At 44.2% G+C, this 14,917-nt stretch overlaps 1 pseudogene; it reads right to left on the reverse strand.

The window, feature by feature from the left end:
- Window positions 1-3,913: 3,913 nt before the first annotated feature.
- LOC129694649 (interferon-induced protein with tetratricopeptide repeats 5-like) lies at window positions 3,914-14,097 on the reverse strand (annotated as a pseudogene).
- Between the last annotated feature and the right edge of the window lie 820 nt (window positions 14,098-14,917).

The following is a 14,917-nucleotide window of genomic DNA, read 5'->3' on the forward strand; positions in this document are numbered from 1 at the left end:
GATTTCTTCACTGCCTGCTGCAACTGCATGCCCTCTTTCAATGACTGGTGTACCCTACACCCATGTCTCTTTGGCATCTTCTTCCCTTTTCCCTAATCGTATCGGGTCGGTATCGGCCACCATTCAGATAAGAAACATTGAAAATAGGTGCTAGGAGTAGTCCATTCGGCACTTCGAGCCTTACCCCACCCCCCCCACACCCACCCACCCCCCCTCCACCCCCCGCCTTCATATATCATGGGCTGATCATCCAACTCATTATCCCCGTCCCCTGGCCTTCTCTCCATAACCCGTGTCCACCACACGGGCCACATCTAATATTCTACTTTCCGTTTGTTGCCACCAAAGTGGTAACCTCACATTTCTTGCACATATACTTCATCCTGCAGCCATTTGCCCACTCATCCCAGCCTAATCCACGTCACCATTGTAGCATCCTATTTAGAGAGGGTTGTAAACGTGTTTTAGAGATGTTTAGAGGGCGTCCAATGTTTTCCGATGTTTTTATAAGTCTTTCAGAAGTGTTTCTAACTGGGAAATAGTGGGACTATGAGGGGGTTTGGAGTTGTGTTCAGAGGTCCCCCGATTGTTTTAGAGCACTTTATAAGCCCCCGTGAGAAATTGGTATTTCTCTGAAATTGAAGATAGACATAAAGCTGGAGTAACTCAGCAGTCCAGACAAGTGCATTGCCTCTTGGATAGAAGACTCCTTCGTGGGGGCAGACTGAATTAATTCCCGTTTGTGAGAGTACTTTGTGATTGTCTGAAGAAGGGGTGCGTGAACCATAAACGCAACCCTCTCTCCCATAGCTGCTGCCCGGCCCGCTGAGCCACTTCCAATTTCAGAGCCCAAACAAAAAACACAGAGTGCGGAAGGAAAACGCAGGCGGCAAGGCCGGCTGCCGCACCCGGCTTGGGTTTCCTCCCACATTTTTGTCTACCACACTAAGGTCACTGATTCCGTGAATGCTGAGGCAACAGGGCGCTAGAGAGGTATTGGGATGCGGGAGAGAGACCGAGATGGGGAGTGGGAGCAGAGACCTTGAGAGAGAGAAGGAGGGAGAGAGAGCAAAACACAGAGAGAACCGCAACGTGGGTCCCGGTAGGTGAAATGACTAACCTGCACCCAGTAAGAAAGCCCCTTCTCGCAGTCCATGGGCCCTCACTCATGATTGGTGAGTTTAAAGAAATTCTCAATGGTGTCATCGATCATTCCTCATTAAATGTAATTGTGTTTTTTAAACAGTATTATTGACGCTGCTGCGTGAATTTTAATTCAAAGGAACAACGGCGTCATTAATAACTCGTTCAAAACGCAATAACCATTTACTGAGGAATGTGGATGGATGCAGATTGATGACATTGTGTAACACTTGTTCCTTGCGTCTTCATGTAAGAAGTGCTCAAACAGTACGAGTTAACGAAATCGTTTGTGTCTGATGGCCGTGCAGCGGTGTTTATACATGTTCGTTTAAACAAAAAAAGAGAATTCATATTTCCGTATGGAATAACGGAACATTAGTGCGGGATTCCTCCTTTCCCCCCATTAGGCACGGGGACCAATTGGGAGCAATCGGTCAAATCGGCTTAATGAGCCGGCCCTGTTAAGAGGGCATAGTTTTTTAGTGATGGGGTAAAGTATAGTGGAGATATGCGGGGCCTGGTTTGTTTTTACACAGAGGGTTGAACGATTCCTAATTAAATGATACTTTATTTTCCCACATGTAACTTGGGTGCAGTGAAATTCTTTATTTTGCATACAAAATTCAAAGTACACAAAGAGTCGCCACGTTTTTCTGGTCAAAGGTACAGAGTAGAAAGTATTATAGTCATTATAGTACAAAGTATTACAGAACTTCCATCTGGCTATATCCACGCCTGTTGGGATGCCACGTGGAAGGGTTCATCTTCCATTAATCTCACTTCCAATTTTCTGGTTCCATTACCAATCCACTCCTGTAATCTTTCAAAATGGATTAGAGTTTTGTAGGCGACCTTGTCCTTGATTATTATTATGCCTGTTAATGTCCACCTGAATCTTTCCTTATCAATAATATCATCTCTTGAAATCCCAGCCCCCCTCCCCATTTAATTATCCTGGTACCCTCCCTCCCCTCCCCACACAGACCCCTGATCCTGAAAATTAAATCATGCCAAAGTTTATAATTGTGCATTGAGAAAAACAAGAAAAAAAATAAAGAGTATAAATGATTGAGGTGAAATAACTCCAGATGAGGAAACTTGCCATGCTCCGATCAACGATATCTGGTTCCACGCTGCTTCAATTTATTACAATTCCCATCTTTCCACACTAACCACAATTTCCACAGCTTACAGAACTAAATTCCCAATTGATTGGTTTGCTTGACGGTGTAATTATTTTTAAAAGTAGAATAATTTAAAAAAAAAAAGTATATAATGAAAGCCAAGATCAGTTTTTTGAAAAACTTCACACTCATAACTAGAGCCCCTTCATTCCAAAGAAGATGCTATCAGAATATTAATTAGTAACACACACACATCATCCAACCTAGTCTCCTGTTCATACTACTCCCGCTATGTAAACTCTTCGAGTGCCAGTAAGTTCTCTTCAGGCTCTCATAGCCCCGCACCCCGACATCTGCACCATCGACCGCCTCTCTCCTCCATCTCAGCACTGACGACCTAATTTCTTTAGTTATTCAATACCACGTACCACTTGCTCTCTTCCTCCTGGATTCTGTTCTCCTCTTAAATTGGAAAAGCCTAAGACTGAAGCCTGGCCCTGGCTCAATGATGCCACCGATAGGCCCTAAGAAGAGAGGGGCTTCAAAAACGCCCATAACTCCAAGGTTCTTTTTAGTGCCATTACCTCTGTCATATGTCCTGCCCCCTAGTACCAGCTTAGCTGGGTCCCCTGCTACGTGTGAAGAATGTTATTACATTTTTCAACCAGCTATAAGTTTAAGAACATCGGAATGAATATTTTCCCCTCCTACCCATGACCTAGGTGTATCATTGGTCCGTTCTGTTCTAATTAATTCCACTGTTCCCCAACTCCATTACTCTATCCTCCCTTGTAAAGCGGTCTCCACATGAACCTGGCTACCTGCCCCATCGACGTTGTCCCCTCTGCACTTCTGAAGGATGTCATTGCAATAGCCTCGAGCCCACCTCCTCGCCATCATCAACAATACTCTGGCCCCTGACACTCGTTCCAACCTGCTTCAAGCACGCTGTGGGCCAGCCCCTTCTGAAAAAACCTAAAACCTAGACGGCCACAATTGCCTAGCAACCACGAACCTATTTCCAAACTGCCTTTCCTTTCAACAGTCCTTGAAAAGGTAATTCTAAATCAACTAATGCTTACCTTCACCAAATACTATCTTGGAAACTTTCCAATCAGGTTCTGTTTCCTTGGGCTCAACCACTGCACAGAGTCTGCCCTTGTTGAAGGTACATACTGACCTGCCTTCTCACCATTGACATCGTGTGACTGACTGTGCAATCCTGCCTCTCCCTTTTCGACATCAGCGCAGTGTTTGATTACGTGGACCACACCATCCTAATTGAACCGTCTCCTGTACAGGGTTTGGTATTGCTGGCACTGCACTGAGCTGGTTCCTCTCCTACCTCAAGATAGGGAGCTTCTCTCTCTACAAACATAGGCAACTCTTTCTCCTCCCGAGCTAGCCCTTTGCTGCGGGGTTCCACAAGGTTCCATCCTGGGCCCCATTCTCTTCTCCCTGTATATACTCCCCTTAGGCCAAGTCATTCAAAGGCACGGCATTTCCTTCCACTGCTATGCAGAAGATACACAGCTCGATCTCCCCCCTTTGAAACCCAACAACCGATCAAATCTATTCAGCATTATATGCCTGCTTCGAGGATATAAAGTGTTGGATGGACCAGAACTTCCTCCAACTAAACGAGAGCAAATCTGAGGTCATCCCACTCACCCCTCAGACTCAATCAAAACGATAGCAGGCAGCCTTGGAAGCCTTACCCCATTACTCAAACCTCACATTAAAAACCTTGGCGTGATATTTGAATCTGCATTGAAGTTTGACAAACAAGTCAATGTCGTGGTAAAAGCTAGCTTCTTCCAGCTTCGCACGATAGCTAAAATAAAACCATTCCTCCAATTTGACGACCTCGAAAAGATCATCCACTCATTTATCTCCTCCCGCCTTGATTACACTGGCATCAGCCAATCATTCCTGTCCCACCTGCAATTGGTCCAAAACGCCGCAGCGAGACTTCTGACAAGCACCCAAAAACGGGACCACATCACCCCGATTCTGGCCTCTCTCCACTGGCTCCCAGTGTGGTTCGGGATCAATTTCAAGCTCCTCCTTTATGTATACAAAGCCATTAACGGGCTTGCCCCCACCTACAATAAAAATCTGCTAACTCACCATACCACCTCCAGGACCCTCTTGTCAGCCGACTTGGGGTTACTGACCATCCCGCGGTCTTGGCATAAACTCAGGAGCGACCGTGCTTTTGTGGTTGCAGCACCTAGACTATGGAACAGCATCCCTCTTCCCAGCAGAACTGCCCGCTCCATCAACTCTTTTAAGTTTAGACTTAAAACTTATTTCTCTCACAAGTGTTTCTTGAGGACCTCTGTGGGAGCGGTGTACATATGTATTTATGTAGGTATTTTTAGATCTATGTACCCCTGTATGTAGCACATTAGTACCTGCACTGCTGTAAAGCACTTTGGTCAACGAGAGTTGTTTTTAAATGTGCTATAGAAATAAAGTTGACTTGACTATCCTTAGATCAGATGAAATCGGTGCATATTATAAGCATCCTTGCGGTGCTCAATGACTATTACGCAATTCTGAAAGTGCATGCAGATATTCTTCATTCTCATGATCCATCTCCAGGGCATTTTCAAAGTATTCAATAGCCTTGGATTTGTTCCCATCCAGCTGATACAGTAACCCTCTCACACCAAGAGCTTTGCTGTCATGTGGAGCATAGCAAAGCTTTTTTTTTATCTGCCCACTTCTCCAATTTTTTCTTACACTTTTCCTGATCTTTTGAAACATATTCAATCTTCACCCCTTTCAGAAATAGGCTGATGGCACTTGATTCCGATCCTTTCTCATACAGTTCAAATGACCCAGCCCGTAAACATATCAGCTGTATGTTTTCTGGACGGTTGTCCTCCAATTTCATCAGATTATTGTAGATCTCCTCTGCCTTAGAATACTCTCCATCTCTTATGTAAATATCTGCTAAGCCCAACATTGGTCTAATAGCTGACCTTGGACGGCACCCAGAGGCTTTTCCAAAGTGATATTTACATTGACTGATCAACTCAGTTTGCTGCTGAGTTGCGGGGCTGCGAGGATTTCTATCACCAAGCTTGTTCAGTTCAATTTTATAATATATTCCAATTTGGTGGTGTAAGAAGCACGAGTGTGGAATTAATTCTAACGCTTGCTTCAATAGAATGATTGCTTTCTCCACTGCTCCTTCCTCTCTGTAAAAATTTGCCGAATATCGAAGCACATATGGATCCTTACTGGACTTCTGCAATGCTTGCTCAACTAATTTATTTGCTTCACTTTTACTGAATCCTTGCAATTTTAAGGCCAGCAGCACCATGGCCATTGAATCATCTGGATCTAGCTCCAGTACACGCCGCAGATACTTCACTGACTGACTACATTCATGACTCTCTGGGGTTCCAGAATGTGATTCCAGACGGAACAGAACAGTTGCTTTGCCCATGATCCACACCGTGTTATTGGAATCTTCCTCCAGAGCTTTCTCAAAACATTCCATAGCCTCCTCATAGTGTGGAGCAGTAGAACTCAACAATGACCATCCCTTCTCCCCATACACTTCAGGTATCATTGCTGTATAGCGAGGACCATCAGTGAGCGGTTTACAGATCATCTCCAGCTTGTCGAGGTAGGACTGGGCCTTGTCCAGTTGTCCCATGTGGTAATGCACCCAGGCATAGTTTCCATAGGTGATGATGCTGTTTCTTTCAAATGCATCTTTGTGGTTCTCCCTCAGAATCTTTTCAGCTTCCTGTAAGTTTTGAATAGCTTCCTCACTGTTGCCTTGCAGGCAGTTTACAAAAGCGAGTTGGTTGTAGGATGCAGCTTGATATTTATCTGCAAAGATTATGGCATCTTGTAATCTGTACACCATATCATCCAGGTCAATGGTCTCCTTCTGTGGGCTCCACGTGAAGTGACACTGAAGCTGATCGAGCTTCTCTTTCAACAAATCTCCCATTCTGCTGCTGCAAGAGAAGAAAATTAACAAATTCCATGTCAGACCACGTGAAGCAGGTCTGTCCCTCAATCTCACAAATATAGTGCATTCAGAAAGTATTCAGACCCCTTCACTTTTTCCACATTTTGTTACGTTACAGCCTTATTATAAAATGGATTAAATTATTATTTTTTACCATCAATCATCACACAAAACCCCGTAATAAATAAACGAAAACAGGTGTTTAGAAATATTTGCAAAGTAATTAGAAAGAAATGACTGAAATATCACATTTACATAAGTATTCAGACCCTTTACTTAGTGCTTTGTTAATGCTCCTTTGGCTGCGATTACAGCCTTCATGTCTTCTTGGGTATGACGCTACAAGCTTGGCACACTTGTATTTGGGTAAATTTTATTATTCTTCTCTGCAGATCCTATCAAGCTCTCTCAGGGGCATCAATGCACAGCTATTTTCAGGTCCCTCCAGAGATGTTAGATCGGGTTCAAGTCTGTGCTCTGGCTGGGCCACTCAAGGACTTTCGCAGACATGTCATGAAACCACTCCTGGTGGAGTGCTGCAGATATAGTTGTCCTTCTGGTAAGTTCTCCCATCTCCACAGAGGAACTGTGGAGTTCTGTCTGAGTGACCATTGGGTTCTTAGTCATCTCCCTGACCAAGGCCCTTCTCCCCCGATTGCTCAGTTTGGCCGGGCGGCCAGCTCTATGAAGAGTCTTGGAGGTTCCAAAGTTCTTCCATTTACGAATGACGGAGGCCACTGTGCTCTCCGGAACCTGCACTGCTGCAGCAATTGTTTTATACTCTTCCCCTGATCTGTGACTCGACACAATCTTGTCTCGGAGGTCTACGGACAATTCATTTGTCTTTATGGCGGGTTTTGCTTTGACATGCACTGTCAACTGCAGGACCTTATATAGACAGGTGTGTGCCTTTCCAAATCATGTCCAATCAATTCCATTTACCACTGGTGGACTCCAATCAAGTTGTAGAAACATCTCAAGCATAATCAATGGAATCAAGATGAACCTAAGCTCAATTATGAGTGTCATAGCAAAGGGTCTGAATCCTTATGTAAATGTGATATTAGTTATTTACTTTTAATTACTTTGCAAAAAATTCTAAACACCTGTTTTTGCTTTTTTATTACAGGGTATTGTGTGTAGATTGATGACAAGAAAAATAATTTAATCCATTTTAAATTAAGGCTGTAATGTAACAAAATGTGGAAAAAGTGAAGGGGTCTGAATACTTTCTGTATGCAATGTAGTCAGCACATTAGACAAGCTGCATTTGATTATTTTCTAACGGAATTGAAGCAGTCTCCAGGCAAGACTCTGGGATGGTGTGTTGCCTCCCTGATGCAAGAGTCAATGATGACTGGGAGAGAACATTGGATATTCTGAGAGGGGAGGGTAAGTCCCCAGTGTTGATTGTCCAAGTTGATGGCAATGACATATTTCAGAAGGGAGATGAGGTCCTGCAATTTTGGGAGTTGGGTAGTAGGTTAAGTGTAGGACCTCCAGGTTGCCCAGGATCCTCCTCTCACCGTATAGCCATGCCGTAGTGTTGGACATTTCCATCTTGGGAAAAAGGTTCTGTCTACACCATCCATGTTGTAACCTCAAATTGCTACCCATGCCACATGCTAATCCTGCCTCAATCATTGTGATTGAGGCAGTGCAGCTTAGGTTCACAAGATTGATCCCTGGGATGGCGGGACTGTCATATGAGGATTGATTGAAAAGACTAGGCTTGTATTCATTGGAGTTTAGAAAGATGAGGGGGTTCTTATAGAAACATATAAAATTATATAAGGACTGGAGAAGCTAGATGCAGGAAAAATGTTCCCAATGTTTGGCCAGTACAGAACCAGGGGCTACAGTCTTAGAATAAAGGGGAGGTCATTTAAGACTGAGGTGATAATTTTTTTTTCACTCTGAGAGTTGTGAATTTGTCGAATTCCCTGCCACAGAGGGCAGTGGAGGCCAAGTCACTGGATGGATTTAAAAGTGTTAAGGGCCTGTCCCACCAGCATGTGATTGCATGCGTTTAGCACAACCAAACGGAAGCGGAGTTCGCGCTACGTTCGCGCTAGTTTGCTTCAGCACAACAGAACATAGTAGGCATTTACTACAAAAACAGATCAGTGTGTCCATATGCCATAATATAAATATATACACACATGGATAAATAAACTGATCAAGTGCAAATAACAGGTTATTAATAATCACAGTTTTGTCCGAGCTGGGTTTAATAGCCTGATGGCTGTGTGGGGAAGTAGCTATTCCTGAACCTGGTTGTTGCAGTCTTCAGGATCCTGTATCTTCTACCTGAAGGTAGCGGGGAGATGAGTGTGTGGCCAGCATGGTGTGGGTCTTTGATGATACTGCCAGCCTTTTTGAGGCAGCGACTGCGATAAATCCCCTCGATGGAATGAAGGTCAGAGCCGATGATGGACTAGGCAGTGTTTACTACTTTTTGTAGTCTTTTCCTCTCCAGGGCGCTCAAGTTGCTGAACCAAGCCACGATGCAACCGGTCAGAATGCTCTCTACTGTGCACCTGTAGAAGTTAGAGAGAGTCTCCCTTGACAAACCGACTCTCCGTAATCTTCTCAGGAAGTAGAGGCGCTGATGAGCTTTCTTGTTAATTGCATTAGTGTTCTCGGACCTGGAAAGATCTTCAGAGATGTGCACGCCCAGGAATTTGAAGTTCTTGACCTTTTCAACCATCGACCCGTTGATATAAACAGGGCTGTGGGTCCCCATCCTACTCCTTCTAAAGTCCACAATCAGTTCCTTGGTTTTGCTGGTGTTGAGGGTCAGGTTATTGTGCTGGCACCATATGGACAGTTGCTGGATCTCTCTTCTATATTCTGACATCCCCATCAGTGATACGTCCCACAACAGTGGTGTCGTCAGCGAACTTGATGATGGAGTTCGTTCTGTGACTGGCTACGCAGTCATGAGTATAGAGTGAGTACAGCAGGGGGCTGAGCACGCAGCCTTGAGGAGCTCCCGTGCTGATATTCATCATTGGGCCCCCTTTAAGGGTGGGTGAGACTCATACAAGAAGGATAAGTTTCTCCTGAACTGGTAGGTACCCAATATCTCATAGGAAATTATTCTAGTGCTACGCGATGGAATTTAAACTAGAGTTTCGGTGAGGTGGGAAATGGAGCAACAGGTCAGCAAATGGAGAGACTAATGGGAAGATGGAGGTTATGTAAAGTTAGTCCCAAAGAAAGGACAATCAGGGACAGGTTAATGAACATGGTGAGGCTGAGGGGCTGAGCTGAGTTTATTTCAATGCAAGTAGTATTTTGGAAATAGACGTTGAACTTAGAGCCTGAATCAGTCTGGAGCCTGTATAGAAGGATGATGTTGTGTACATTATAACTTTATAGTCTGAAGACTATAGACCATCAGTCTGAAGAAGGGTTTCGGCCCGAAACGTCGCCTATTTTCTTCGCTCCATAGATGCTGTTGCACCCGCTGAGTTTCTCCAGCAATTTTGTGTACCTTCGATCTTCCAGCATCTGCAGTTCCTTCTTGAACATAACTTTATAGTCGCTTGGTTGTGAAAGGGACAGGATTGGCAGTTTAATGCTTCAAGGTTTTGATGTTTTAGACATGATAGAGAGGGAGGTAAAGGAGGTGGAGGAGATGCACTACTAATAAGGTAGAATGTCACAGCTGTACACAGGGAGGACTCATTGGAGAATACATCCACTGGGGAAATGTGGTTGAGGTAAACAATAAGGAAGGTGCAGTCATTACGATGGGATTGTACTATAGCAGGGCTGGGGAACCTTTTCATGGTGAAAGGCCGCATTAAGTTGGCTGTTATCTAATAAGGCCGCATAGACCATACTTCAGATCAGATATAATTCAAAACTTACATTATTTTGTTAAAATAGCCCTCATGACTTACTAATGTTTTAATTGTGGCCGTCAATCGGGGAGGACTATTTTGTTGAATCTTCTTTTACTCGTTGGTATTTTAAATACGTTTATTTTAAGATTAAAATTAAAATAATAAAAGACGAACAAAACATATCAATAAAAATAAAAGGATTTGTTCTACACAATTTGTATTCATTCAAAAGGCCGAACTTAATGGCCTATGAAGGCCGCATGTGGCCTTAAGGCTGCAGGTTCCAAACCCCTGTACTATAGGCATCCTGATCACCAGGGGGGTAGAGGGACAGAATTGGAGACATATTATACAAAGGTTTAAAAGCAACGTTGTTGTCATAGTGGGTGGCTTTAACTTCCCCAACATTGCCTGCTGCTAACAGTGCAAGAGTAACTGCAGCTGTACATCCTTCCTGTATCGGGGGAACCAGAATTGCATGCAGTACTTCAAATGTAGCTTCACCAAAGTCCCATAGAGCCCAGGGTACACAGAAATGCTGGAGAAACTCATCGGGTGCAGCAGCATCAATGGAGCGAAGGAAATAGGCAACGTTTCAAGCCAAAACCCTTCTTCAGACTGATGGGGGGTGGGGGGGTGCGGGGAGAAGAGAGGAAAAAAGAGGAGGAGGAGGAGCCCGAGGGCTGAGGGAGAGATAGGAAGGGGAGGAGACAGCAAGGGCTACAAAAATTGGTAGAATTCAATGTTCATGCCCCCAGGATGCAGACTCCCCAAGCGGAATATGAGGTGCTGTTACTCCAATTTCAGGTGGTGCTCGCTCTGGCCATGGAGGAGACCCAGGACAGAGAGGTCAGATATGGAATGGGAGGCGGAGTTGAAGTGCTGAGCCACCGGGCAGAGCCCATATGGCTTCCCGCTACTCTTTGCTATGTTATGCACCTTTTCTTTTCTTTTTTTTCCATCCCTAACTTCCCTTGTCAGCCACGGTTGCCTCTTAATCCCCTTAGAATCGTTCTTCCTCTTTTGAATGAAATGATCCTGCATCTTCTGGATTATGCCCAGAAATTCCTGCCATTGCTGTTCCACCATCATTCCTGCTAGGATCCTTTTCCAGTCTACCTTGGCCAGCTCCTCTCTTATGCTTTCATAGTCCCCTTTGTTCAACTGCACCACTGACACTTCTGATTTAACCTTCTCCTTCTCAAATTGCAGATTAAAACTTATCATATTATGCTCGCCACCTCCTTGCGGTTCCTTTACCTTGAGTTCCCTTATTAAATCGGGCTCATTAGACAATACTAAATCCAGAATTGCCTTCTCTCTGGTAGGCTCCAGTACAAGCTGCTCTAAGAATCTATCTCAGAGGCACTCTACAAACTCACTTTCTTGAGGTCCTGAACCAACCTGATTTTCCCAGTTTACCTGCATTCCTATTTCACTTGGCCATACTCTCTTTTCCCTTCATGAGCTTTCCGCCCCGTTAATTCTGGGGTCTTTTTTAACTTTCCCTATACTCTCTTTCCCTTTAACTCCATCCTTGCATTTCAAATTTGTCTCCGCCCCCCTCCCACACTATTTAGTTTAAACCCACCCGTGTAGCAGTGGCAAACCTGCCTGCTGGCATAGATTTAGAATGAAAGATAAGAGGCTTAGAGAGAGCTCAAGAAGGAATTAGTTACAGAGGAGGATAGTTTAAATCTAAACCCAGCGCCTGAGTGCGTGTTGAGACAGGAACAATGTTTAAGATGTATCTAGTCGAGCACTGCATCACCAAGCCACAGAAGACTCGTCGGACGGCCGAACCAACCCAGAACTAGTTAGACGTGGAACCGCCGGAGGCTCCGTCACTGGACAGTCCATCAGACGGTAGAAGAGCCGAAACCGGGCGCATTCAGCGGGCGGCTGGACTCGCTTGGAGGCTCCTTGGACGCAGAACCGCCCGATAGCTCATCGGATGTGGAATACTGGGATGGAGTTACTGGAGAAATTGGGCGTGGAGATCAAGGGCCGGTAGGGCGGTGAACCGGGTTAATGCTTCCAGTGCCTCGAAGGTAGGCTGCAGGAGGTTGCCCCCGGGACATAAGATGTCCGGCGAGGAGATGAGAGGGACGACGGTTCGCGGGCCGAGCCGGTCATTGGCGACGGAGGGGATCGGGAGTCGCTCCGGTAGAACGAGCACACGGGAATCCAGACGGTGAACTCAATGAAATGGCATCACACATGATGGCACCGGCATTGTATGCAAAATGAATTTCACTATGTACTGATTATTTGCATTTGTGACAATAAATATCCATTGAACTGGTATCAAAAAGGATTAGTGTAGATGGTGGACAGGGCTGGATTAACCATTAAGCAAAATAAGCACGTGCTTAGAGCATCAAGGGAAGGGGGGTACCACAGAAATGGTAAATGGATTACGGCACAAAAGAAATCACTTTAAAGTTGCTAAAATAATATTCGAAGTGGTTTATATGATCGGAAGTATACAAAACTAAACATTATTTTCCATCTTACTGTTAGTTTTGTTTCATTTTGAAAAATAAAAATGTATTTTATGGTTTATTATTGTTAATATTTTGAATTACATATATATTGGGGCACCAAAATCTTTTAAGTGCTTAGGGCCTCTATGGGTCTTAATCCGGCCCTGATGGTGGATCAAAAAGCCCACTTTTGTCTATAGAACACACATGTAACCACAGTGACAGAGAAACTATGACACATACAAGTAGTCTGAATAACAACAAACATTTGCTTTCTGAAGTTTGGCTGTAATTTTGCCAGATAGGAGATAAGATGTTGTTCTAATAATGAAAATTCATCAGCTTGAAATAACTTTCTTTCTGGATCTTATAGAAACAAATAAAATTATAAAAGGACTGTACAAGCTAGATGCAGGAAAAATGTTCCCAATGTTGGGCGAGTCCAGAACCAGGGGCCACGGAAGGGGTGGACATTTAGGATTGAGGTGAGAAAAAACGTTCTCACCCGGAGAGTTGTGAATTTGTGGAATTCTCTGCTGCAGAGGGCAGTGGAGGCCAAATCACTGTATGGATTTAAGAGAGAGTTAGATAGAGCTCTAGGGGCTGATGGAATCAAGGGATATGGGGAGAAGGCAGGCACTGTTGATTGGGGACGATCAGCCATGATCACAATGAATGGCGGTGCTGGCTCGAAGGGCTGAATTGCCTCCTCCTGCACCTATTTTCTATGTTTCTACACGTTAACCTACATTTAATGATGTATCTCTGAACATACAGTACCAACTACATGCATTAAATGTAACGTAACGCATTACACATACTTGCAAACCAACAATGATTAACACATCAACTTAATACAGAAGGAATTACAGTGTTCTCTACCTCATGGTGCTCATTAGATACAAAGCTCTTTGAATTTCTGTTCACAGCTTTAGCTGCACTTTTACTGTTGAGTCGATTGAGAAGTTGCTGCAGGAAATGATTTCCTCACTCAGTCTTTTCCTGATGCTGGATAGAAACTCAACCTCGAAAGTGAAGGTAAACAAAAATGGTGGAGAAACTCAGCATATATGCAGCGAAAGAAATGGGCGACGTTTCGGGCCGAAACCGTTCTCCAGACTAGCTTTTGCAAGAAAGTGAAACTAGTTTTTGCAAGAAATGACAGCAATGAAATTGCAGTGTGTCTGTGGTGGAACTGCCTGGATCCAATACAAGCCCAGAACAGGATAGCAACAGAATCACTGCATTTGTCACACCCGGCCTGATTGGGTGAACTTTTCTCTGCCTGTTCATCACGTCTGTCAGTTATCACCAGTCACCTTTGGCTCTTTGTGCCCAAAGTAAAATAACATGTTTATCTCTTTGCCATCAAATGAAAGAAGGGATATCACCCCAGGAGGCCACATGAATGACAAGGGTGCCAGGCAAAACATTTCTGAACATTAGGAAGTGAGGCAAACAAATGTATGTACAACCTCCAAGAATGTTGGTAGAATTTTCCAAGTTCTTGTTTTGTATATACTGTATATTCTGAATAAAGTTGATTTTCTTTTTTAAAAAAAGTTTCTCTTTTTGCAAGGCCGCAACAAAAGGATGTGTGAAACATTGGTAGCAGTGATTTCTCACTGTTACAAGGGGAGCCTGGTTTCTTGTGTTGATCCTATTAACTCTATAAGGTGTCATCTGATATGTCAAACAAACAGGGCCGGATTTAGATGAAGAGAGGCCCTAAGCTGTTACACTTGTGAGGCCCCCATCCCCCACCCGCACGACTAGAGGAAGATGGTCCACCAGATTGACACCAATTTGCAGCCGAGCGTGGCCAATGAGATAAGGGGCTGGAAAGCTGTGCTCCATTTATTTATTTATTTATTCCCACTGCTAGTGTCGAGTTATTGGTTTAAAACACTATTATTCTGAAATGGAGGGCAAGGGAAATTACTGAAGGGTTGTATAGAGACTACAGTGCGTTGTGACAACATATGTAGAAAGGCCTGTGACAGTGTCAAAAATATTATAAACCTTGCAGGGCTCTCAATTAATTTTTTGTCTATGTTGTTAGCCGAGCAACCTTGGCAGCTTTTTTAGGGTTGCCAAATGACAGTTTGGGGAGAAGCAGGCACCGATTATTGATGGGGATGATCAGGCCATGATCACAATGAATGGCGATGCTGGCCGATCATCAGTTCATGACCAGGGCTTCTCGCTTAACTCTCGCTTTTTTTTTTCCCTGTTGCCAGCGGTGCAACCTTGGCAACTTTTTAGGTTGCCTAATGACTGTTTAGGTGGTCATTTAAGACGGCTTGCATGACG

The sequence above is a fragment of the Leucoraja erinacea genome, unplaced genomic scaffold (assembly GCF_028641065.1).
Source record: "Leucoraja erinacea ecotype New England unplaced genomic scaffold, Leri_hhj_1 Leri_745S, whole genome shotgun sequence".
NCBI lineage: Eukaryota > Metazoa > Chordata > Chondrichthyes > Rajiformes > Rajidae > Leucoraja > Leucoraja erinaceus.